The following is a 26375-nucleotide window of genomic DNA, read 5'->3' as shown; positions in this document are numbered from 1 at the left end:
TACTGCACTGTAACTAAGAATTTTTAGCTATTGGTATTGAGCATCCTTCCTACAACTGTGAATATCCTTTATCAGTGTGGAGTGCTGTACTTTTTAAAACGTTTGATTTATAGGGAAAAAGTTAAATAGAATATTTTTCAGTTATCATCATTCGTGCTCTCCTTTCTAAAGCTGAACATGCCTTAATATTAAACTAACTGCCAAAGCTCCTCAGTTCGAAATTCCTTTTCAATGCAGTAGTTTAGTACATTAAAATGCTTATCCAAACATTGAGCTTTTTCCACATTTATGGGTTGTGTCTTAATATTTAAATGATTACACCAATGATGCCAAAAAGCAGTTGTATATATTGGAAAGCCACAGGCTCCACTTTCTCATTTGGATTCTCAAACTACCTTCTGTGTATTTTTACAAAATTTCTTGCTGATAAAGGGAAACATTGGCTAGAGCTGCATTTTTTCCAACAACTAATCCAGCTGCAGAAACCCATGCCTATTTAAAAAAAAAAACTCTTATCGTGTGCAGCAACGCTTGTTACAGCATCAGACTCCCTAGGTAATGACAGGTTATATAATCTATAACACAGTACTTACTGCCGGTTTTAGTGGTTTGAAAGTGGCTGGATTAAAAAGGCAGTGTGCTGACTAGTGATCTCAGACTTTATTTCATGTTATTTTGCTTCTCCAGCACTGCATTAGTGTTTCAAGTTTTAGTATGCATTTTAAATCCTTTTCTGTTTCATGCTGGGCACCAGGTATTTTAGAAGGATTTAGCTCATAATTTTTGGGTGGCACAGTCCATTCTCTGAATTAAAACTGTAATTACAGTGGGTAAACACTATTGTGGTACAGGTGTGCTTTGTTTAATCCTTGTCTGAGCTCCATGGATAGAATATGCTACTATTCACCCCACTCCATCCCTTCCACAGTATGACTCTTCAAACTTACCACAATGTCTGGCTGGACATGCAGGGCATTTTCACTTTGAATCTTCTATAATTACAGCGTTGAGCCAAGAATTCAGACCAAAGACATACATTCCTAGTGAAGTATGCCACTGTCTCTTGAAACGGAAACTCATTTACAAAATGTTACCACGAGGGCTGTGCTCTTTATACTTCACAAAAATTACAGTAACCAGAGGGCAGATGTTAGACATGCTGACTTGCCTTTGAGGAGCAGATTATACACATTTGTTTTTTTAGGTTTATATATGACTGTCAAACTTTGAGAGTTAAACTGAGTTTTTGTGTGGGTGGTGGACATTTTTGAAACTGTACAGTATTTGTTGCTAAGTGATTATCAGCTTGTTTTCATGTGAAGAAGAGCAGGTGACTACAAGTCACTGTGTAAATAGGCACAGTTAGTATAATTAGGACAGTGTGACCTGAAGCCGTGAGGCACCTGTAAAACATGAATGCAGAAGGCAGACATATTAACCACAATTTGTTTTTAACCACAATTTGTAACCCACATTGGGTATTCAGTTATGTTAATATTGACACTGTCTTACAGTTACAGGTTTTAAATGGCAATAAAACTTAGCTGTGTACATTTAAGTTTATAAAGCCTATTTTTTCCTTTTTTGGTATAGTTTATGCCAGAATGGCCATTGCTGGGTTATAGACAGACAGCAAGAGAAGTGTACTATTTGCACCTAATTTGCCCAGGTCAGCTTATTAGCATAGTTACTGGTGCAGATTTGGATGGATGTAAACAGCGCACTAATGATGGGAGTGTAAAATTGCATGCAAGTGAAATTTAAAGGACTGGGGACCATTAAAGAGTATCTTAAAATCTCTGAAATACTTTGGAAAGTCTTACAAGGCATCAAGAACTATTAATAGAATTTGTTATGGTTGAAGAGGCAAGGGACTAAGAAGGGTGGAGAAAAATGAAAGGGAAGGATACCAAATCCAAGGTGCAGGTTTGAATTTGCAGACAAATGATGGGGCAGCCCAGCTCCTGACCCTCTGTTTTGACTGCTGAAGTGGAGGTGGTGCAGCATGAGGTGGGTGCAAGGATCAAGACCTTCTGTTCCATTGCGCCATCAGCATTGCAGCACACATGCAAGAATGTGGAGTCAGGCTTCAGGCCTTTACTGTTGATGGTTGGGTCACCCTTTACTGCAGGTGTTCTTGCAGTTGATGGCATACCTCTGCATCTGCCTCTCTGCTGACCCAGACTCTGAGATGATAGTTGCCCATGCTCATCAACCGGAAGGTGTGCCAGACCCTTCAGAAATGGTTGGTGGCATCTTGCTGGGTGTGGCTCATCAGGCAATGCTGGTGGTTGATCACCCTGCCATGACTTCCCTATAAACTGAAAACAGGATATGCTGTGATTTGGGTTGCTTCTGAGGAAGCATCCAGCTTTACTATTAGTCACACATTCACACATCTTAATGATGCCATTGGATCTGCTGTCTCAGCTTCTTTTGGAAAGAGGTGCCTCCATCAGCACTAATTGTCTGCCGAAGTGAGGTATATTCCCCTGTGACTACAGCTGCAGGTGTGTACACCCCTTGTGTAGCCTGACCAGTCTAGCATCCTATTGAACATCCTCCTCCTTCCAAATACATCATGTAAGTAGATTTACATTTGGGGAAATTCACTAGTTCCAGTAAATAAACAATTAGCAACAATTGGCACAAAGGCTCATGAAGATTTCCGTGCCAGCTGGGGGAATAAAACAAAAGAAATGGCTGAAGTAAACTTGCCTTTATATAAACAGTATCCTCTTCGTGCCTTTTTAGGATACTTACCATTGCCTAGAAACCCTGGATGCTTGTTTTAAATGAAAGTTCTATGTATTTATATGTATTTAACATCCTGGACACAAGGACTGGAAAATGGCATGCAAGATGGATACCCCCTCCAAATTAATAAACTCTGCTTGAGCTGAGTGCTTCTACCACCACTGGTTACGTCCATTGGGAAATACATTGACATCCAAACTTGGTGCAGTTCTGGTGGCTTGGTACTTCCTTCCAATTTTAGCATCTGGTTGCCACAGTATTGCCCAGGTAGGAAAATCATGGATAAAATGTTGCCATGGATCACTGAATGTCTGGATTTAATTGGCACTTGTGCTGCATTTGTTCATACAGCTGAGAAAATCGATTGCAATCAGGAGTAGTAACCCTGATGGACTTTCCCCTTCGCAAACCAGTGGTGCTGAGGCCCATTGCAGGACCTCTACTGCTGCTTAAGTCAAGATTAGATAAATTGATTGAATCATCTAGAGGACTGAGCCTAGAACCTCCTCGGTATGCATGGCTCAGCTACTTACTGCCCTAACAAGCTGTAACTTGTAAATTACTATCCATGTAATGACATAAATGCTTCCTCCTATGGTGGATTTTGTAGTACAAAGTTTAAAAAAAAATTAAAACGCTGTTTAAAATTAGAGGTCAAAATAGGCTGTTTGTTTGCTAAGGCACTTAACTAGTTAATACTATAGAATTGCATAGATTAGTGACTTCAAGTATATTTAACTGTCCTGTGGTGAAATTTATTGCACTACTTAAAGTGAAGGGTAGATGACCAAAACTAAAAGCCTCTTCAAAAATTACCGAGATGAAACTAGGCTCTTGGTTTGCTAAGGTACTTAACGTGCTGATACTATATTATTGTATGGTGTGGTATTGATAGAGGCTAAGGATCAGGGAGAGAGTCTGACTACCAAATTCAGGTGGGAAGCGGGACATAAAAATAAAATTCATGCCATTCTGGATGTTTCATGGTTGACAGAAATAAGCCTGTGGGATGATACAGGACTTTTTTTTTAATTTTTTTTTAAAAAGAGTCGCAAGTGATGTTAGCTTTGGCAGTTTATTTGAATTGACAGCAGTTAAGACAAAACTCTTACTTTGACACTTTGTTCAGCACGTTGATAGGCCTGGTTCTGAGAGCAATGTGAAGAATATTAGGTCTCTGTGATCCAGGCAGATGAGAGATATTTTCCTGAGGACATGCGATAGACCAACACTTGCTATGTCCTTCGCTCAAGTTCCAACCCAGACAGGTCATAACTATTTTGGTGATATTAAAGATTAATAGCACATTTTTAAAAATATGGTAGCCTAAAATATTAATATGCAAGTAAAGTGTCCATTTAGCTTTCTGTTAATACTGTACCTGAATACGATGACCATTAAATATGTAGATGTTGAAGATGGTCTAAATAACAAAATGCAGAGGATAGAATTATATGGTTAGTGTACTGGTGCATCAGCTTGGAGAAAAGTCTTGTCTAGAAAGGTTAGAAATGTTTTACACATGATGTGTCGCCAGTTCAGAGCATCATTGAACATAAGAACACAAGAAATAGGAGCAGGAGCAGGCCATTTGACCCTTCGAGCCTGCTCCGCCATTCAGTAAGATCATGGCTGATCTTCTACCTCATCTCCACTTTCCTGCACTATCCCCATATCCCTTGATTCCCTTAATATCCAAAAGTCTATCAATCTCTGCCCTGGATATACTCAATGACTGAGCCTCCACAGCCTTCTGGGGTAGAGAATTCCAAAGATTTACCACCCTCTTGAGTGAAGAAATTTCTCCTCATCTCAGTCCTAAATGGCCGACCCCTTATTCTGAGACTGTCATCCCTGGTTCTAGACTCCCCAGCCAGGGGAAACAACCTCCCTGCATCTGCCCTGTCAAGCCCTGTAAGAATTTTGTATGTTTCAATGAGATCACCTCTCATTCTTCTAAACTCTAGAGAATATAGGCCTAGTCTACTCAATCCCTCCTCACTGGACAATCCCTTCATCCCAGGAACCAGTCTGGTGAACCTTTGTTGCACTCCCTCTATGGCAAGTATATCCTTCCTTAGGTAAGGAGACCAAAACTGTACACAATACTCCAGGTGTGGTCTCACCAGGGCCCTATATAATTGCAGTGAGACGTCTTTTATAGCCAAATCCTCTTGTAATAAATGCCAACATACCATTTGCTTTCCTAATTGCTTGCTGTACCTGCATGTTAACTTTCAGTGATTTGTGTACAAGGACACCCAGGTCCCTCTGAACACCAACATTTCCCAATGTAAGATCTTAATGATCTCTGAGTTTTTGGACAAGACACCAATAGGCAGCAGCCAGTATGTTTGAGCAATAGATCAAGATTTATTAAGCATACAGCGTAATATACTTAATATTAGGCAATAGTTTTAATGAGTAGCTCACAGCCCTTGGTCTCTGGAACCTCTCGGACACAGATTACGTCGTCTTAAGTCTGTTCCTTTGTTCTTGCAGTATGTCTGTGTAAAGTTGTTCTTTGAGTATCGAGGTTTTAACCCTCATCAAAAATTAGTTTGGCCAGTGTCCATATATGGCCTTTAACAAAATCACCACCTTTAATTGGTTCTAATGGTCAAAATACCATTGTCACTCAGATTAAGGCTAGTAACCTGGCCACTCCTTTTCCAGTACATTTCCGCTAACTCTGCCCAGCTGTCGTGTTATCTTGTTTATAGCTTTTCACGCCATTGGAATTTACCATATCTCTTTCATTTCATAGCCTCCCTGGTATAAGGCCTTTATACCAAGGGCCCATATCATTATGCTGTCTCGCTTGTCTTGAGGTATCCAGACTCTATCACTTTTTAATCTACCAGATAAATACCTTAATTTCCATGATCTCTCTCATTTTATGTCCTTATACTAATTATCCTTTAAATATTGTTGCAATTAGTTTTGTTAAGCAAATTCAAAGTTCTATTTAGCATTATAATATGTTATCTAATGATTTGACCTTAACTTGCAGCCTGTAGCTGCTTGTTATCAAAGCTTAGTCAAAACTGCGTTTGGCTTTCCCACAGCTGCATTCTGAACAAGTCTTAGCTTTTTAGTTACCCAGGGGTAATTATGGGTAATATTATTTGGTCAATGGCTATATGATTCTCATCCACTAAATATCAGCCTTTCATACACCAATCTCTCACCATTTTAAAAAATACCCTGCTTTTCTATTTTTCCTACCAAAGTGGATAACTTCACATTTCTCCACATTATATTCCATGTTCTTGCCAACTCACTTAGCCTGTCTATATCCCCTTGAAGCCTCCTTGCATCCTCCTCACAACTTACATTTCCACCCAGCTTTGTATCATCAGCAAACTTGGATATATTACATTTGGTCCCCTCATCCAAATCATTGATGTAGATTGTGAATAGCTGAGGCCCAAGCACTGATCCTTGCTGTACTCCACTAGTTACAGCCTGCCAACCCGAAAATGACCTGTTTTTTTCCTACTCTGTTTTCTGTCCGTTAACCAATCCTCAATCCATGCGAGCATATTACCCCCAATCCCATGACCCCATATTTCCTAGCCAGCCTCCCATTCTTCACCCTTCATAAACTTCAGCTCATCCAATACTCTGCTGTTCGATCTCATACCAAATCCTGCTCATCCACTGACCTGGTACTCGCTGATCTATATTGACTCCCAGTCCACCAACCCCTTAGATTTAAAATTCTTATCCTTGTGCATAAATCACTTCATGGCCTTGCCCTTCCCTATCTCTGTAACCTTCTACAACCCTCCGAGAATGAGTTGTTCCTTCTATTCTGACCACATTTACATTCCCCACTTCCTTCACCTCCCCATTGGCAGCCATGCCTTCAGCCGTCCATGCCATACACTCTGGAATTCCCTCCCTAAACCTCTGCCTCTTCGTGTCTCTCTCCTGCTTTAATACCCTCCTTAAAATCCACCTCTGACCAAGCTTTTTGTCATCCCTCCTTAATATCTCCTTATTTTGACTCAGTTGTTCATTTTTTGTTTAAGCTTTGGCAAATGTCATCCACAAAATCATACTTCAGCAAGAATGCCTTCAGGAGAGAAGGGTAGGGGAGAAAATTGGCAGAAAAGAGCAGGAAAATTTCCGTATGTATTTTTTATAAGTATGGTGACTATAACTATATTTGTAGTTCAACCTCCTTAGACTTTTACTCTATGAACACTGATACACTGCAACACTATTTGCCTTGAAAGTTGCTGCCAATGTACTACGTTAGGTTGGCTTATCTGGTGCTGCAATAGAGGGCTAGTGAGCACCTCCACTGAAGGTGGTGTAGCTTCAACAACTTTCCACAGCTTATGTTACATCTATAGTAGCAAATGATGCAGAATATACCTTTGTCAACTTCACTTACTGTGGCATGAACGTTCTGAAACAAAATCACTTAATAATGGGTCGATTAGTAAGTAGCTGACTCTAATTTGTATTTCGGCCCCTTGAGATTGTATTCATTTGAATGATGAAGATGTGAAGAGAATGCAATCTTTTGGGATTACGCAGAGGGCAGTTCCAAGTCGGTTCATTTCCTGGGAGATAAAATAACCTGCTTAACAGGTGATGACTTTCCATTTGTAGTGCTTACATTGGCTTTATGGAATGCAACACTTGAAACATCTGAGGGGAAAAGGCAGCTTTTCTTTAAACTGCATTCTAATTGGAGCAACTAACTCCTCAATTTAAACTTTCCCAGTTCCTGCCCACAACAAATGCAAATTTGTTGCTATTAGATTGTGCAAGTTTAGCACAGAGTTACTTCACTGGAACCTGTTTTCAATTATAGCCAAGACTAATATGATGAAACAATCTCCTCTCAAGAGCTGTAAGGTGTAATGATATCAGCAAATAGTGATGGTAGTTGCCTGTTTGATTATGATGCCTTACCAGCATGTTTGCCTGATTGATTACTTATGCCTGACCAGCAGAGGGCATGTGACAGAGACAAGCAGTTTAGTTTTGGTTTCGCTTTAGGTGGATCTGTAAGATGGTGTCTCCTGTAATGCTGTTAAATTAGATGAACAAACTTTAGATTAAAAGACATTCTCTTTCATGAATGTGTCGTCATTGAACCCACATACAAATCAATACATGGTGTCAGAAGTGATTGAAAGAGATGAAGAGGAAAAATCTGAAGTTAAATCAGCTCTCCACATATTAGCAAGCCAAAAGAGAACATCATTACTTACCATTGGAGAATAGCTAACGAAGTGAAAAATGGAAGGTTTACACCCACCGGCGAAGCTTCAGTTGACAGGTAATGTGGCTGAAAATTGGAGGAGATTCAAACAACGTTTGGAGTTGTATTTAGCGGCAATCGGAGCTGACGAGAAAAGTGATAAAATGAAAGCGTCACTGTTCTTACATGTCGTGGGTGATAAAGCGCTGGAGGTGTATAATAACTTCACATTCGCTGCTGATGGAGACAAAATGAAGTTGGATAAAATAATGGAACAGTTTGAGGCCTACTGCATACCTAAACGTAACGTGACCTTTGAGAGGCACAGATTTTTCACATGTGTACAGAAAACGGGAGAGACTATTGATCAGTATGTGACTGAACTGAGAAACAGAAGCAAATCGTGTGAATTTGGGGGACTGACAGACTCGCTGATAAAAGACAGACTGGTGTGTGGTATTCCAGATAATGGTCTAAGGGAAAGACTGCTAAGAGAGCAAGATCTAGACCTGGGAAAAGCCATAGCACTGTGTAGGGCTACAGAGACTTTGAAGTCACAGGCAAAGGAGCTGTTCAGTGACAGTAGCTGCAACGTGGATGCAGTGAGAAAGAACGGACACAAACCGTTTAATAAAAAGAGCGCCAATGTGAAAAAAGAGGCGTGGCCAGCGAACAAAAATGAAAGGGGCAATCGAAAGTCATGTAGTCGATGCGGTACACAGCATCCACCAAGAAAGTGTCCAGCATATGGTAAAGCATGCAATAGTTGCAACAAAAACAACCATTATGCCCGTTGCTGCAAGAACCGAGCGCAAAAAAGCAAGGTCCATGCAGTAGATGAAAGCGAGATAGAGGAGTTCTATGTAGATGTTGTGTCTGAAAACAAAAAAGAAGAAAGAGACTGGATGTTGACACTAAAAGTGAACGACATACATATTCCATTTAAATTGGATACTGGAGCACAAGTTAATGTGATATCAGAGACTGATTTTAAGAAAATTAGACCCAGACCAAAGATACATGGAATAAAAGTGAAAGTGACAGGATACTCAGGTACTGATATACCAGTGAAAGGAAGATGCATTGTCAAAGTAACACACAAGGACAGAGAGCACACGCTAGCATTAATCGTGGTGCCAAAGGATGTGCAGGCCATACTAGGTTTAAAAGCCTGTGAGAGACTGAACCTGGTAAAGAGAGTCCTCGTTGTGGAAAGCGAAGGAGAGACAGTCTATGATGAACTCATGAAAGAGTACAACGACCTATTTAAGGGTCTAGGCTGCATTCCAGGAGAACACACGATCAGAGTAGATAAAAGTATGACACCGGTCATACATCCATGCAGAAAAGTTCCGTTTGCTCTTGAAAAGCAACTGAAGGCAGAGTTGGACAGGATGGAAAGCCTGAACGTGATTCAGAAGATAGATGAGCCAACTGAGTGGGTGAGTTCCCTCGTCGTTGTGGACAAAAAGAATGGAAAGCTCAGAATTTGCCTGGATCCAAGAGATCTAAACAGAGCAATAAAGAGAGAGCACTTCAAGCTTCCTACATGTGAGGAAATCATGTCACAGTTTGCAAATGCAAAGTATTTCAGCAAGTTAGATGCATCATCAGGATTTTGGCAGATGAAGCTGGACGAAGCAAGTTCAAGACTGTGCACGTTCAACAGTCCATTTGGCAGATGCAGATTCCTAAGGTTACCATTTGGCATTGCCTCAGCTCCTGAAGTGTATCACAAAACTATCCATATGATCTATGAGCATCTGGAGGGAGTTGATACCTCAATGGATGACATCATAGTATGGGGAACCACGAGAACTGAGCATGACGAGAGACTGAAAAAAGTGCTGGAAGCAACAAGGAAAACAAACCTGAAGCTGAATAGAGAGAAATGCCAGCTCGGGGTGACAGAACTGACATTCGTGGGAGATATCCTTAGCAGTGAGGGCATCAGACCAGATCCCAGAAAGGTGTCCGCCATTGAGAATATGCCAAAGCCACAATGCAAAAAGGATGTGCAGAGGTTTAATGGAATGATCAACTACATGGGTAAATTCATATCCAATCTCTCAGAAAAGATGGCGCCACTGAGACGACTAACTGAAAAGAACATAGAATGGGAATGGAATCATGAGCATGAGAAGTCATGGAGCGATCTAAAGAAACTGCTCACAGAGGAACCAGTTCTGAGGTTTTATGACCCAGCGAGACCCATCAAGATATCATCAGATGCATCACAGAGTGGGCTCGGAGCCGTTCTTCTGCAAAAATATGACTACTGGCAACCTATTGCATATGCATCGCGCTCAATAACAGACGCGGAGATGCGATATGCTCAAATAGAAAAGGAGCTGCTCAGCATCACATACGCCTGTGAAAGATTTCACCAGTTTGTGGCAGGACAAGCAATCGGTGTAGAGACTGACCATAAGCCGCTGATTGCATTGTTCCAAAAGCCACTAAATAGCTGTCCGCTTAGAATACAAAGAATGATGATCAGGCTGCAACGCTATACACTGAATGTTGCGTACACACCGGGTAAGCTGATGTATACAGCAGACACGTTGTCCAGAGCTGTTGACCCAAGTGAGCCCGCAAACACCAAAATGGATGAAAAAGTGAACGCCTACGTGGACATGATCACAAGTGCACTGCCCATAGCAGATGCAAAAATGGAGCTCATAAAGGCTGAGACAAACAAAGATGAAACAATGAGACGACTGAGAAAAAGCATCTTGGATGGATGGCCCAACATGAAGCAAGACTGCTCACCTGACATAGTTCCGCCCTGCAGTTCCAGTACTCTGCTATCAGTGGTCGAAGACATCATCTACAAAGGAAGTAAAATAGTTATTCCAAAGAGTCTGAGAAGAGAGATGCTAAAAAGGATCCATGGAGGACATCTGAGAATCAAAGTGTAAGAAAAGAGCACGAGAGGTGATGTACTGGCCACGAATCAACCAAGATGTGACAAATGAGGTGTCAAACTGCACAATATGCCTGAAATATCGAGCAAGCAATCCGGTAGAACCACTAAAGCCACACCCAGCGCCAGACAGACCTTACCAGAAGGTAGGCGCTGACCTATTCGTATGTCAAGGGAAGGACTATCTTGTAGTCACAGACTATTACTCCCTGTATCCAGAGGTTTGTAGACTGTACACCACCACTGCAGATGCTGTGATAACATGTATGAAAGCCATATTCTCCAGACATGGCGTGGCAAGCGAGGTCTTCACAGACAACGGACCCCAGTTTTACAATGCAAGTTTCCGACACTTTGCCAAAGAGTGGGACTTTGTCCACACAACGTCAAGTCCTCACTTTCCACAGTCCAATGGACTAGTGGAAAAATCGGTCCAGACAGTGAAAAGACTGAAGTACAAGGCAGAAGACAGTGGAACTGACTTCTACCAGAGCATGCTTGTATACCGCACAACGCCGCTCGAGTGTGGTATGTCACCAGCCCAACTCCTTATGGGACGTCGGCTAAGGTCAAACCTACCCATCCCGGAGAACCTCCTGAAAACAAAAGAGGGGGAGAAAGTGAGGAAGTTCAAAGAGCAACAGAAAGAAAAGCAAAAGTACTACTATGACAGAGGAACACAAAACCTACCTGAACTCCACACTGGTGACCAAGTAAGGTTCAAAGACAAAACAAACATATGGACTCAGAAGGGAACTGTCCTGAGTGAAGTTCAACCAAGATCATACACCATTCAGACAGATGAGGGTGCTGTTCTGCGAAGAAATCGTCGAGATCTTCTCATGGGACCAGCCACAGCAAGTCAAAAGACTGATACTGTTGAACAACCTGATCACACAGCAGGTCAAAAGACTGATACTGTTGAACAACCTGATCACACAGCTGAGAAAACATAATCTGAGGCAACAACTCCGATTCAAGGACAATCAATCAGAAAATCCTCAAGACACGTGAAGCCTCCTGAGAGACTCATTGAGCAAATTTAAGGACTATTGTTATAGAAGGAAGTAATGTTATCTTATTCTTTCTTCAAGTTCTAGTGTATTGACATATTTCATGTGAACACACAAAGCAAGGTTAAAAAACCTTGATCATGATAATGTAAGTTCATTAAGTGTTACAGTTAAAATGCAGAGTAATACAAAGAAAACATGTTAGATAAAAGTAAAATACTTTTTTAAGAAAGGGAGATGTAATATCGGCAAATAGTGATGGTAGTTGCCTGTTTGATTATGATGCCTTACCAGCATGTTTGCCTGATTGATTACTTATGCCTGACCAGCAGAGGGCATGTGACAGAGACAAGCAGTTTAGTTTTGGTATCACTTTAGATGGATCTGTAAGATGGTGTCTCCTGTAATGCTGTTAAATTAGATGAACAAACTTTAGATTAAAAGACATTCTCTTTCATGAATGTGTCGTCATTGAACCCACATACAAATCAATACATAAGGAACCTATGATACATGTCTCAATACTTTTGGATGCCCAAGGATACCTTGTGGGACCCAGAGGAGAACAACTTCTCCTCGTAGCCCAGAAAGAAACCTTGAAAGAATTTTAAACATTACTTACCTGGGCCTCTTCTCGCCCTGGATCCCTTTCACGGCAGCATTCCCTGTCATAGTCAGCACTGTGCGCAATGCACGCAGCCCGGGGTTAAAGTTGTGTTGAAGTCTAAGGCCGGAATTTTAATCTGGAGGTGGGTTAGGAGCGGGGTGGGGGGCATTGGGGGCTAGAAAGCAGTAGGGAAACCCAGGATAACGGGTTAACGGCAGGGCCTGATTAACATTTCAAAGCTCAGTTTCCCACCAGCAGCCAGCCAGATGTGGCACTAGGCCGCAGAGAGGAGGGAGGGAGGGATTGGGTGGGGGGTGGTCGGGGGGCTGGAGGATCGGGGCCGACTGGAAGAGCATCGGGGGGTGGGATTGGGGCTGGAGCATTCTGCGGGTGGGGAGAGGATCAGGGCCAGAGGATCATCAGGGGGGCACTTGCGTCATGGATCCAGCAGTCCTCACCTTACTCTAGCTGGCGGGTTCCCCGAGGCCTGAGAAACCCGACAGCCAGAGTTAAATTTGTAATGGCGGGTAAATCTGAGGCACGCCAGCCTCATAATATTTAAATGGACGACCCACCTCCTGGGAGTGGGTTGGCTGCCCGTTCCACCTTCATGAAAACCGGAAGTGGGCAGGTTGGGGTCAGCCTGCCTCTGCCGAGACTTCATCAGCCTCCCGAAATCCAGGAGCTAAACTAACGGCCTGCAAACGTGCAGTGAGAATGGGGGAGGTGAGTACTCTGCCCCTATTTTAATCCCTCACAGCCACATTTTGACAGATACGGGGTTAAAATTGGGGCTAACGTCACAAAGCATGACTTTGAAACAATTGCGTGGATGCAATATGAAGTTGTTTTGTTCCAGTGCTGTGGAACCTGCCCCACAATATAAACAGAGAGGATTCGACAGCACTAAGTGCCTCTGGCAAATTTTAAGAAATGCTTCTCAAAATATAGCACAAGTGCCAATGCATACTCCTATTGCAAGACCTTTTCTTTCTTCATATTCTGCCCATCTGGTCTCCGAGCAATACTAAATAAGCTCCAATTACAAGTAATGATTCTTGGTGATTCCATCAGGCCAATTTTACACAACAATAATTAGATCACGATCAGCAAAAATCATTTCAGAACAAATTCTTCTTCTTGACTATTGGTCCCTGACAACATGGCTATTGTGTTTTTAAGATGACTGAAGCTGTACACAAATTCTTAATGGTATATTTTTTAATCTCAATATTCCCCACCTATCCCAATCAAAAAAAATGCCTCCTATGTCTATCAACTCATTCTTGGGAGCTAAAATAAGGTCAACTTTATCCTTCCTCCACCACCCACCCGCCCGTCCGGCATCTTATGAGACACTTTTCCCTTCTGAGTAGCCCCAAATGATCTCGATTCAATCTTCGGGTCCACTTACAGTGCAGCTACCTGCTTGAGAACAGCAGCTGCGGTTCAGGTTCCATCCTGTTTACGCTGCTCGTCTCCTGGCGGTTTGGAACATCTAACTGTCCTGTTGGGAAGGAAGTTCGGCACATGCCTGGATGCTCGTATTAGCAGAGCTCCCTTCCCACGTTTAAAAATTGGAACATTTAGAGAGTAGGCATGGGAGAATCTCTGCTCCCTAAACATGTAAACTGAAGCAAACTACAGGTCCCCAAGGTGTTTAATAGACCTGAGCTCGTTGTAAACCAGGTTTAACATGGCACTGATTTACCTTCTATCCAGCATCAGACTAAAGTGGTTCAAGACTCCCCTTCTGGGAATCTCGCCCTGCTTCACTCCGGAGACAAGTCGAGGCCCCATTCCAGGTTTACACTACCGACTTAGAAACTGGACTGAAATTTCACCTGATTTTTCTCAGACTCTACATTTTACAAATTAAATAAAAACTGCAAAAATGATTTGGGTGCAATTAAAACATGGTGAAAATAAACACTGAAATCCAAATGGAAAGCAAAACTGAAAACCTTAAGTGTAATATTGAAGACTGGCCAATTTGTCTTCTGGTTGCTGAAACACAAAGTGAACAGTTTTGTGCAGTCATATCACCCTTCCTAGCACAAAAGTAAAAAAAAAAAAATTCTTAGAATCTTTACCTCCATGTTAGTCGCTGCCACACAAAATGATTTATAACCATGGCGACACTGCAGAGTTAAAAATTCAACACAGAGCTGATTTACAGCAATCATCTCATTTGGCCATGAATATTTTTGTATATTATTTTGATTCATATGCTAAATATTTTTTATATTGTGTATTTTTTTATATAACTTTTCACTGGCTTCTTTTAAGCGAGAAATGCATTTTGTAAATTAATTCTTTTGGAGCGATTTCTATCTTAGTATCCTTCTATCTTATAAGGAGTTGAGGAATTTATTTGATTTATTATACATTATAATAGTCTGCATAATCCAAAGTATGATATACCATCAGAATTGATTATCGACAGTTTTAATCAACTGTAAGTCCAGATCCAGCAGTCAAGAAGCACAATGCATTCTGATCAGTACTGATTTAGTGTTAACCTGCCCTAACTGAAGCATCGAGTACCATTAGTTGATAATGATGTGGCAAACTCACTTTGATGCCAGAGACTCCGACTCCTGTCTTGCCTTTTGTAACAAACACTTCTTTTCCCCATAACTCTCTATGAAGCCTTAAACACAAGGACTTCAATATTGCTCCCGTATCTGAAGAGGAACTTCTAGGACCTCTCTTGCACTCCAAGATAGATTAGAAGTAAAACGTCATTGTTTGAGAAGCAACCCCTCTTGCACTTAAACTGCCTCTCTCCATTGCACTTCTTGTTCTTCTTCACTTTGATCGATAATTTTAGTCAGTGCTTCTCTGAACTTTCTTGTTCTTTCAAAGCTTGAAATATGCCATCTTACATGCTCTTCCTACTCCTACAACCCACTGCACTGAAATCAAGACTATTAACACTCTCTTGCTCCAATTTGTTCCTTTCTTAGGATCTCAAAATTGTGGAACTCCTTCCCTCCCTCAATGTTTCCTTCCTCCTATGATCTTCAGCCTTTTAATACCCAAATTTGTCATCACCTCATTTCTACTAGCTGATTTACACATCCTCTCTTTTACTCTTCTTAACCTTGGTGGTATTCTGCATTATTGGCTTTGTCCCTTCACCAAGATTTCATCATCATAAACACACACGCAATCTACGAAAGTACCCAAATACAAGAAAGACAACAGCTTTGATTTTATGGTAAGACAAAGATTTATCAGAATAAACTTTCAGACTAGACTGATAATTATTTGCAGCATCCATTACTCTTATACTGCACTTAATTTTTACTGGTGTACAACTCTACAAAGCATTTATATTGATTTGTTAATAACCTGCGTAGGCACATACTGTGAAGATATATATTTGAGGCATTGCACATGAATGCAAAATGTGTGTTTGGAAGTTATTTTTCTCCATTGTTATCTTCCTATTCTGAAATGTTTTCAGTGAAAACATTGCAAAATAACAAAGTTAGTCGATGTCCTATAGCACTGCACATGGGGAGTCAAGAGCAAATGTAGTCTTCAGGTGAAGCAGGATTAGAGGTCAAGGGAGAATTGGACTAGAGTGTGCAGACATAATTCAGTTCCCATTTTAAATTTATAAATTTTATTCCTATTTTTATACTTGCATCATAAATTCCAATGCTCACATATATAATGGAAACTGCCGTTGTAAAATTGTTATGTCTTAATTACAACCCACTAATAAAGAGAGAGCTAATAGTGCGAACACACCAGTTGAAGCAGAGAGCACATTACTGAGTAAGCTGTAACAGTGAGGTAGGAACAGAGTGAAAATACCTGTAGTACTTCTAAAAGAGGAGGTCACAGCAGAGTAGTTTAATTGAAGTTTAAGCAGGGAGCTGGCAATGGTAGAGGAAGGAGTGGTGACTACCAACAGGGCAGGGAAAGTGAGGAGAGACAGGTTAGAGCCAGAATGTCCACAGCAAATGACCTTTTCCAACACATCTGAAGCAAATATGATGGAAGACTTGAAAAATTGGGGCTGTTTTCATTAGAGTGCAAGAGATTTATGAGGTCTTTGAAACTATGAAAGGATGGGACAGGATAGAAACAGGCTGTTTCTGGTTTTTGAGGGCTCTAAAACATAGATACAAGATTCAATATAAGAGATTTAGCACAGAGAGCAGGAGAATTTTTTTTAATTTTTTTTTTTACACAGAATGTTGAGAGTCTGTGGAATGCACTGCCAGAGTTAGTGACTGAAGCAGAGAGGCTGTCAACATTTAAGTATAGGTGGTTGAAGGAAAGGGGAATGAAGAGATATGGAGACAGAGTAGGCACATGCAATTAGGGCTACTGCTTGTGTGGAGGATAAACACCAACACACATAAATTTGGCTGAACGGCCTGCTTCCATGTTGTAATTTCAATGTAATTCTCTCTCAATCCCTTCTCTCTCACCCTCAACCCTGTCATCGAAACAAATTAACTTATCTTATTGTTATTTGAGAGATCTTGCTGTGTGCCAGTTGGCCACTGAAGTAAGTCATTGACAATACGGCACTTTAGGGTGACCTGAGGATAGGAAAGGTACTATATAAATATAAGTTCTTTCTTTCAATCTCCAACCTCGATGCTGTCTGCATATTATCAAGGCCAATAATTAGCAGTTTTTGTAGGAAAAAATGGATGCAATACGATCCCAGACACCTAGTGAAAATCATAGCAAATGGTCAACACCTTATGTAATGAAACATTTTTTACTCAGCCATCTTAAAACATCAGGGCTGATTATAAACAGATAGCTGTGCAGAATGCTGTCCCTCAAACACATACAAATCCCAGAATCCAATGTAATAAAGAGAGAATTTGACTTATCAAGTTACCATTCAATAGCAGAGCTGTCACCACTGAGATTGGGAATCACCCAAGGCATGTCAACAATGCACAGCAAATTTTTCAGCAGCACAAATCCAAATTTAAAACAGGATTTCAAGAATGTTTAAAAATAAGTGGGGCAACCAGGTTTCCCAGCACAGACCAGGCTTCTTAAGTGAGGTGTGAATCAAACATTCCCCTCTATTTCAGTTGTTGATCCCTGGCTGGATGGTCCAGAGGTGGAGAGGTCTGCCTGGATGAGGATAGTGCCTCCAATCCATCTGCAGAACAGCAAGGTTGGAATTGAAACACACCCATCACCACACAGGCAGATTTATTAAAAGCTGAAAGGATTTCACAGTACTCCGTGGGTACAGAAAAAAGGTTTGGGTTCTCCACAAAGCTTGCTCAGTAACAGTAATGGGATGGATCGGTGAACACAAAATGTAATTGATCATAACAGCAAGTAGTCTTTCAGCTGAATATCACCTGTAGGTACAATCCCCTGTAGGCTGTAATTCAGCAAAACTAATGCATCTTCCTGAAATGAAGGAAGAGTGTACTATTGTATGTGAAAATGTGATTTCTGTTTTTGGTTCCAAAAGCAACAGTATTGGGCTCATATACTTAATTGCAGCGTGAATTAAATGCTACATTACAGGTAAATTGCAGTGAAGGGTAGGACTGACACTAAACTATTATCTGCACTCTAATTATAGCCAGGAAGAGAAAAAAAGAGCCATGTGTAGCTTGAGACAAACAATTTGAATCATCTTTACAGAAATCAAAGTGCCTTGAGGAGAGGATGAAAAATGAATATGCTTCAGTTTATTTCACTTTTCTCCACACACAAAGCTTGTTCATCACCTGCAGGCAACGATTTCAAGACAATGTCATTATTGGCAATCTACTCTCATCTCAATGTTACCATGCTTTAAAGGCTAGTCACACCTGAAGATGCATTGGCTCCCAGTTAAGCAACACCTTGATTTAAAAATTCTCATCCTTGTTTTCAAATCCCTCCAAGGCCTTGCTCCTCCCTATCTCTGTAACCTCCTCCAGCCCCACAACCACCCCCCCCCCCCCAAGATATCTGTGCTCCTCTAATTCTGCCCTCTTGAGCATCCCTGATTATAATCGCTCAACCATTGGTGGCTGTGCCTTCTGTTGCCTAAGCACTAAGCTCTGGAATTCCCTCGCTAAACCTCTCCGCCTCTCTTTCCACCTTTTAAGACGCTCCTTAAAACCTACCTCTTTGATCAAGCTTTTGGTCATCTGCCCTAATTTCTCCTTATATGTCCCGCTGTCAAATTTTTTTGTCTTATAATACTCCTGTGCAGCGCCTTGGGACGTTTTACTTCGTTAAAGGCACTATATAAATACAAGTTGTTGTTGCTGAAGACCAAATTAATAATTTGTATGGTTATCTCCAGGTTAGTGCTTGTACAGGAAACTCTCGTTTAAACAGCACCTAAATATCCGGAATTCTCTATTAACCGGCAAAATTCATACTCCGAAAACAACACCTCAATAACCGGAAATGTTGCTGAGTCCGAGTCCGAGTCTCCCGCGGTGGCCGAGTTAGTCAGTGGTGGTAGTTCTCCAAACTGCCACTACTCGGCTTCTTGGCGCTGTCGGAAGTCATTACAGAGTTATGGATTACCCTCAACTGGCAGTACTGTACTTAATCAAGCATCTTCCACCATCCATTTAACACCACATTCTGTAGGTGAGTACCCAATTACTGTATACTGCACGTTTCTTGATTTTTTAAAATTTTTGTTTGTTAAAAATAGCCTCGGTAGATAACCCTCTCCGTCATCCGGAATTTTTAATCAACCGGCACCATCCCGGTCCCGTCGGTGCCGGATACCAAAGAGTTTCCTGTATATGTATTTCTTCATAACGCCCATTCTTGTTAAAGTTCCACTCCCGTTTACTTTATCCAGGACTAAGTAACATTTGAAAATAAAATAAGCCACAAGACTTCTTGCTGATGACCAGTTGAGTGAGTGGGCAAATACATGGTAGATGCAGTATATCGTGGATAAATGTGAAGTTATCCACTTTGGTAGGAAAAACAGAAAGACAGAGTAGTATTTAAATGGTGATAGATTGGGAAATGTTGATGTACAGAGGGACCTGGGTGTCCTTGTACACCAGTCACTGAAAGCAAACATGCAGGTGCAGCAAGCAGTTAGGAAGGCAAATGATATGTTTGCCTTCATTGCAAGAGAATTTGAGTACAGGAGCAAGGATATCTTACTTCAATTATACAGGGCCTTGGTGAGACAACATCTGGAGTACTGTGTGCAGTTTTGGTCTCCTTACCTAAGAAAGGATATACTTGCCATAGAGGGAGTGCAGCGAAGGTTCACCAGACTGATTCCTGGGATGGCAGGACTGTCGTACGAGGAGAGATTGGGTTGACTAGACCTGTATTCACTAGAGTTTAGAAGAATGAGAGGGGATCTCATTGAAACGTATAAAATTCTGACAGGGCTAGACAGACTGGATGCAGGGAGGATGTTTCCACTGGCTGGGGAGTCTAGAACGAGGGGGTCACAGTCTCAGGATATGGGGTAGGACATTTAGGACTGAGATGAGGAGAAATTTCTTCACTCAGAGGGTGGTGAACCTGTGGAATTCTCTACCACAGAAGGCTGTGGGGGCCAAGTCACTCAATATATTTAAGAAGGCGATAGATAGATTTCTAGACACAAAAGGTATCCAGGGGTATGGGGAGGGAGCGGGAATTTGGAATTGAGATAGAGGATCAGCCATGATCATATTGCATGGTGGAGCAGGCTCGAAGGGCCAAATGGCCTACTACTCCTCCTATTTTTCTATGTTTCTACTGCTCATACTCTGTGCCCCTTGAGTAGGGAAGGGGGAAATTAGCCAAAGGTATTGCTCCTGATCACTATATAGGGATTCCTGCTGGAACATGTGTATGTGTGAATGAGGACCTTACTGTGCTCAGCTGCAATGCCTTCCACATTTCAATACTCTGATGGCACACTATCTAGAGTCATCCATGAAAAATAGTCACTTGTGTGAGGTGCACAAGGGCCCCTACAATCATACTCCAGCAAGAGAAACTGGAGGAAGAAAAAAAAACTTTATAGCAAATGGAGAAAATGTCTTAAACATATTTGGCACATCTAGATTGTCTTCACATTAACTTTATGCATAAAATTACGTATCAGAATTTTACTTCAGTATTTTTTTTTGTTGAGAAGTGAACCTAAAGTGAAGGCCAAAGGCCTGACAGTAGGAGATTACCAAGGCTGAAAAGAGCAGGAGAGAGGGGTAATTCTGGAAGCTGTGATTAATTAACCTCAAAATGTTTCTTCTAAAAAGCTGTATATTGTACAAGGAAGGGAATACTGAAGAGCATAAAGAATTCTACAGTACTGAGGTCCTAAGACATTTAAAAATTAGTTAAATTATAACATAGTAGAATAGCCAAGGGTGGTTGCTTTACTATTTAGTCATCAATATTGGAGTTATAAAAAGTTGCCAAATGTTCCTGAATGCATTTCCCAAACACTTACAATGTACAAAACAGAACCCATATTTAGTGTGATTGCTATTCATTTACTAACTACTAATTATCTTTGGAAATACTTTAGGGCATGTAAATCCTTACAACAAAGCATAAGCAAAAGAAATAAAAAAAATAACTTGCAAATCATTTCTTGGGATTTTCAAAAGTATATTTTTCTTTGTATTTTAAAAGGTAAGCTATATGGAAGAGCCCCAGATGAGTTGAGTGTATATTCACAGCATAATTATGGAGCCCAAAAGAGGAAATGAGTTATAATTTATCTTTCAAAACTTTCAATATATTCTTTCCATTGCATCTCAAAAAATTTCTCCCCTCCTTTTTGCAACCCTGGTCCTGTCTTGTGCTCGGAGCCTTGGTCTTTTATCTTGGTTTTTCAATTTTAACAATTTTTTTTCGATAATAGTGTCTAGATATAAAAACCTGTTTCAATTAAAATCAGATTTATAGGACAGAATTGAAATTCATTGTTAGTGTTCCAGATGGCGTGACTTTTTTTGGTTATGAAATGGACACGACATAGAATTTGCTGCAGTCAATGATACTGTAATAAACAAACCACATTTATTCTACATGTTGATTAAAGTAATCCTACATTTCTCATTATCAGAGATAATTTTAAAATGGCATCCATCACTATTATTTGTATATATCTTCTCAAAGTTGGGTGGGAATGTAAGTTGTGAGGAGGATGCAAGGAAGCTTCAAGGGGATATAGACAGGCTAAGTGAATGGGCAAGAACATGGCAAATGGAATATAATGTGGCGAAATGTGAAGTTATCCACTTTGGTAGGAAAAATAGAAAAGCAGAGTATTTTTTAAATGGTGAGATTGGGAAATGTTGGTGTTCCGAGGGACCTGGGTATCCTTGTACACGAATCACTGAAAGTTAACATGCAGGTACAGCAAGCAATTAGGAAAGCAAATGGTATGTTGGCCTTTATTACAAGAGGATTTGAGTATAAGAGTGAAGACATCTTACTGCACTTATGTAGGGCCCTGGTGAGACCACATCTGGAGTATTGTGTACAGTTTTGGCCTCCTTACCTAAGTAACAATATACTTGCCATAGAGGGAGTGCAACGAAGGTTCACCAGACTGATTCCCTCGATAGGGGGATTGTCCTATGAGGAGATATTGAGTAGACTAGGCCTATATTCTCTAGAGTTTAGAAGAATGAAAGGTGATCTCATTGAAACATACAAAATTCTTACAGGGCTTGACAGGGCAGATGCAGAGAGGTTGTTTCCCCTGGCTGGGGAATCTAGAACCAGGGGTCACAGTCTCAGAATAAGGGGTCGGCCATTTAGGACTGAGATGAGGAGAAATTTCTTCACTCAGAGGGTGGCGAATCTTTGGAATTCTCTACCCCAGAGGGCTGTGGAGGCTCAGTCATCTATCTGTATATATAAATAAATCGGTCGATCTGTCTGTCTGTCCTTCTGTCTGTCCTTCTGTCTGTCCTTCTGTCTGTCATCACGTGTGCGTCTGTCGGGCTATGCGCTCGAAAGTTACAGGGCGTACCTACGTGTGCGTTACGTCGAAAGAAAGCTTACCTTTCCAAAACGGTCTTAAGCATATTTACGTTTCGGCCGGGCTAAAATCGTGCCCGCGGTATCCGAAAAACCTTCAACATTCCGCTCATTAGCATCTCATTATCCGCTCATTAGCGACAGAGTGACCTCGAGGTCGACCAATCGTAGGGCGGCTTGCTGCCGCGTGCGGCCGGGCCCTCCTACGGCCGAGTGACGGGACGATTGACCAATCCTACGCTTTGGTGACCTGACGGTCGACCAATCGGTGCGTGTGTGGGCAGGCCTTATCGTTCTGAACCGAGGTGAGTAGCCGCCATCCTGCTTCCATTCTTTTTCCTGCTTTCTGCGTCTTTCTTTTCAAATATACATTTCCAGCAAAATAAAATTCAATTTATTAAATTCTTTTAAAATAAATCACTCATTTGTAAATATTTTATCTAACCTGAACATTCTTTTTCCTACCTTTGCCCATTTTTTGCTTAGGCCTGAAAGCCTGGGCCTTTCTTGCCCAGCCAGGCCTGAGCTAGGTAACTGGGCTGCTGCTAAGCTCCTCACCGCCGCCACCCCCCCCCCCCCCCCTGGTGTCACGTTACCCGGGGCAACGGCGTCAGCCACGAGGGTCAGGGTGCGCGCGCAGCAGGAGCAGGTGAGACTCTGTTCCGCGCTCGGCTCGGGCGGGGTGGGGGGGGCGGGGCTCTCGAGAGTGCGGATCTCGGCCTTGGTGAGCGGGAAGGGTTACCCCGGCAACGGGAGTGCGGGCCGGCTGGGGCTTGGAGAGCGGGGCTCTCGGGAGTGCGGGGCGGGCTCGAAGAGCGGGGCTCTCGGGAGTGCGGGGCGGGCTCGAAGAGCGGGGCTCTCGGGAGTGCGGGGCGGGGCGGCTGCGGCTTCGAGAGCGGGGCTCTCGGGAGTGCGGGGCGGGGCGGCGCGGCAGGGTTACCCCGGTAACCGGGCGTGGCCGTGGCCGTCTCTCGGCCTCAAGCCCGCCCTTCCTCCCTCCCCCCCGCCCTTCCCCTCCCCCTCCCTTCCTTCCCCCCCTTCCCCTGCCCCACTCCCCTCCCCCCTTCCCCCCCGCCCTCCCTTTCCCCCCGCCCTCCCTTTCCCCCCGCCCTCCCTTTCCCCCCGCCCTCCCTTTCCCCCCGCCCTCCCTTTCCCCCCGCCCTCCCTTTCCCCCCGCCCTCCCTTTCCCCCCGCCCTCCCTTTCCCCCCGCCCTCCCTTTCCCCCCGCCCTCCCTTTCCCCCCGCCCTCCCTTTCCCCCCGCCCTCCCTTTCCCCCCGCCCTCCCTTTCCCCCCGCCCTCCCTTTCCCCCCGCCCTCCCTTTCCCCCCGCCCTCCCTTTCCCCCCGCCCTCCCTTTCCCCCCGCCCTCCCTTTCCCCCCGCCCTCCCTTTCCCCCCCGCCCTCCCTTTCCCCCCGCCCTCCCTTTCCCCCCGCCCTCCCTTTCCCCCCGCCCTCCCTTTCCCCCCGCCCTCCCTTTCCCCCCGCCCTCCCTTTCCCCCCGCCCTCCCTTTCCCCCCGCCCTCCCTTTCCCCCCGCCCTCCCTTTCCCCCCGCCCTCCCTTTCCCCCCGCCCTCCCTTTCCCCCCGCCCTCCCTTTCCCCCCGCCCTCCCTTTCCCCCCGCCCTCCCTTTCCCCCCGCCCTCCCTTTCCCCCCGCCCTCCCTTTCCCCCCGCCCTCCCTTTCCCCCCGCCCTCCCTTTCCCCCCGCCCTCCCTTTCCCCCGCCCTCCCTTTCCCCCCGCCCTCCCTTTCCCCCCGCCCTCCCTTTCCCCCCGCCCTCCCTTTCCCCCCGCCCTCCCTTCCCCCCCCCCGCCCTCCCTTCCCCCCCTGCCCTCCCCTTCCCCGCCCTCCCTTCCCCCCCACCCGCTCTCCCTCCCCCCTTCCCCCCGCCATCCCTTCCCCCCCTTCCCCCCCGCCCTCCCTTCCCCCCCCTCCCCCCCGCCCTCCCTTCCCCCCCCTCCCCCCCGCCCTCCCTTCCCCCCTCCCTTCCCCCCTCCCTTCCCCCCTCCCTTCCCCCCTCCCTTCCCCCCTCCCTTCCCCCCTCCCTTCCCCCCTTCCTTCCCCCCTCCTTCCCCCTCCCTTCCCCCCCCCCTTCCCCCTCCCTTCGCCCTCCCTTCCCCCCCCCGCCCTCCTCTCCACCCCCCAGTCGCGCTCTCTCCACCCCCCAGTCGCGCTCTCTCCACCCCCCAGTCGCTTTCTCTCTTACCCCCCCCCCCGTCGCGCTCTCTCTCTCTCTCTCTCTCTCTCTTTCCCCCCCCCCCCCCCCCCCCAGTCGCGCGCTCTCTCTCTTCCAACTACAACATGCCCTCGTAAAAGCCTCGGCACCGCCGGGCACTTAAGCTAGTTGAGTATATTCAAGGCAGAGATCGATAGATTTTTGGATATTAAGGGAATCAAGGGATATGGGGATAGTTCAGGAAAGTGGAGATGAGGTAGAAGATCAACCATGATCTTATTGAATGGTGGAGCAGGCTCGAAGGGCCAAATGGCCTACTCCAGTTCCTATTTCTTATGTTCTTATGAGAGCATTGGAATAGTAGAGTGTGGTGGCGACAGTGGCATGGATGAGGGTTTCAGCAGGAGATGGGCTGAGGCAGAGGGCAGAACTGAGTGATGTTATGGAGGTGAAAGTCTTTATGATGGAGAGGATATGGGATCGGAAGGTCAACTCGGGGTCAAATAGAATGCGGAGGTTGCAAACAATCTGGATCGAACTGACCTCAGTGGGATTCGGAAACGGTGTTCAGGGTGTGGTGTTTGTGGTGAAGGCTGAAGACTAGGGCTTCTGTCTTCCCAAAGTTTAATGGAGGAAACTGCAGCTCATCTAGGACTGGATGTTGGATAAGCATTCTGACAACATGGAGGTAGTGGAGGGGACGAGAGAATAGTGGAGAGGCAGCACTGTATGTTGTCAGCGTACATGTGCAACTTGACCTACGTTTTTGAATGATGTTGCTAAGAGGCTGTATGCAGATCAGGAAGAGGATGCGGGGAGGTGGGTAAGGATAGATTCTTAGACAATTCCAGCGGTAATGGTACGGGGTGAGAAAGAGAGCCATTGCTGGAGATGCTCTGATTATGATATATTTTTGCAAAATATTGTTTAGGCCACAGTGTTTTGGGCACTCCATTATAGAAAGACATTAAAAATATAGAGCGCATACAGTATAGATTCACCAGGATGATGCCAGGGAGGGAAAACTATAGTTATGAGGAGAGACGTGAGATTTTAGCCTTTTCTGCTCCAGTGGAAATAGACCGAAGAGGAGGTTTGAGATGTTCCTACAATTATGAAGAGTTTTGATTGAACAAATAATGAAAGACTATTTCCTCTGGCCTGAAATCAGGGATGATTGGGTGGGGGAGGGGGGTAGGGTCATCAATTTTAAATGGTCACTGATGGTGAGGAGAGAGTTTGGCAGAAATGTCTTTTACTCCGAAGATTGTTGGAGTATGGAATACTTAGCCACGGAGTGGTTGAGGCAGAAGCCATTACACCTTTTAAGGGAAAATTGGCAAAATATTTGAAGCAGAGGAAGATACAAGGATCTGGGGAGCACATGGAACAATGGGCTTAGTTTTGGATTGTTCCAATAAAGAGCCAGCATGGACTTGATAGGCTGAATGGCCTCCTTCTCTGCTATAAACGTCTGTGGTTCTATCACACTTTGTACAACCAACGGATCATAGCTGAACAACAATCTTTTTTTAAAAGAACATTTCCAGAAACGGAGAGCCAGTTATTTCCAGCTTTTTTTTCTAATTTAAAGACAACCTGATATTCCTCACGGAGATTAACCAAGAAGCTGATCAATCCAGAAAAACTTGCAACAGCACTCATTGACCTCAGGATGTGCACATTTAGATCAGTTTCCCACAGGGG

The 26375-nt window shown here is 43.7% G+C and overlaps 1 protein-coding gene across 15 annotated transcripts in view; it reads left to right on the top strand.

Moving 5' to 3' along the window:
• Positions 1–26375, top strand: part of dtnba (dystrobrevin, beta a) — a 694100-nt gene that overhangs the window by 106894 nt on the left and 560831 nt on the right. The window lies entirely within an intron of this gene.

The sequence above is a fragment of the Somniosus microcephalus genome, chromosome 9, assembly GCF_052327205.1.
Source record: "Somniosus microcephalus isolate GS21.2 chromosome 9, FLI_Smic_1.0, whole genome shotgun sequence".
In the NCBI taxonomy this organism is placed as follows: Eukaryota; Metazoa; Chordata; class Chondrichthyes; order Squaliformes; family Somniosidae; genus Somniosus; species Somniosus microcephalus.
This window is presented reverse-complemented; position numbering and strand designations above follow the sequence as displayed.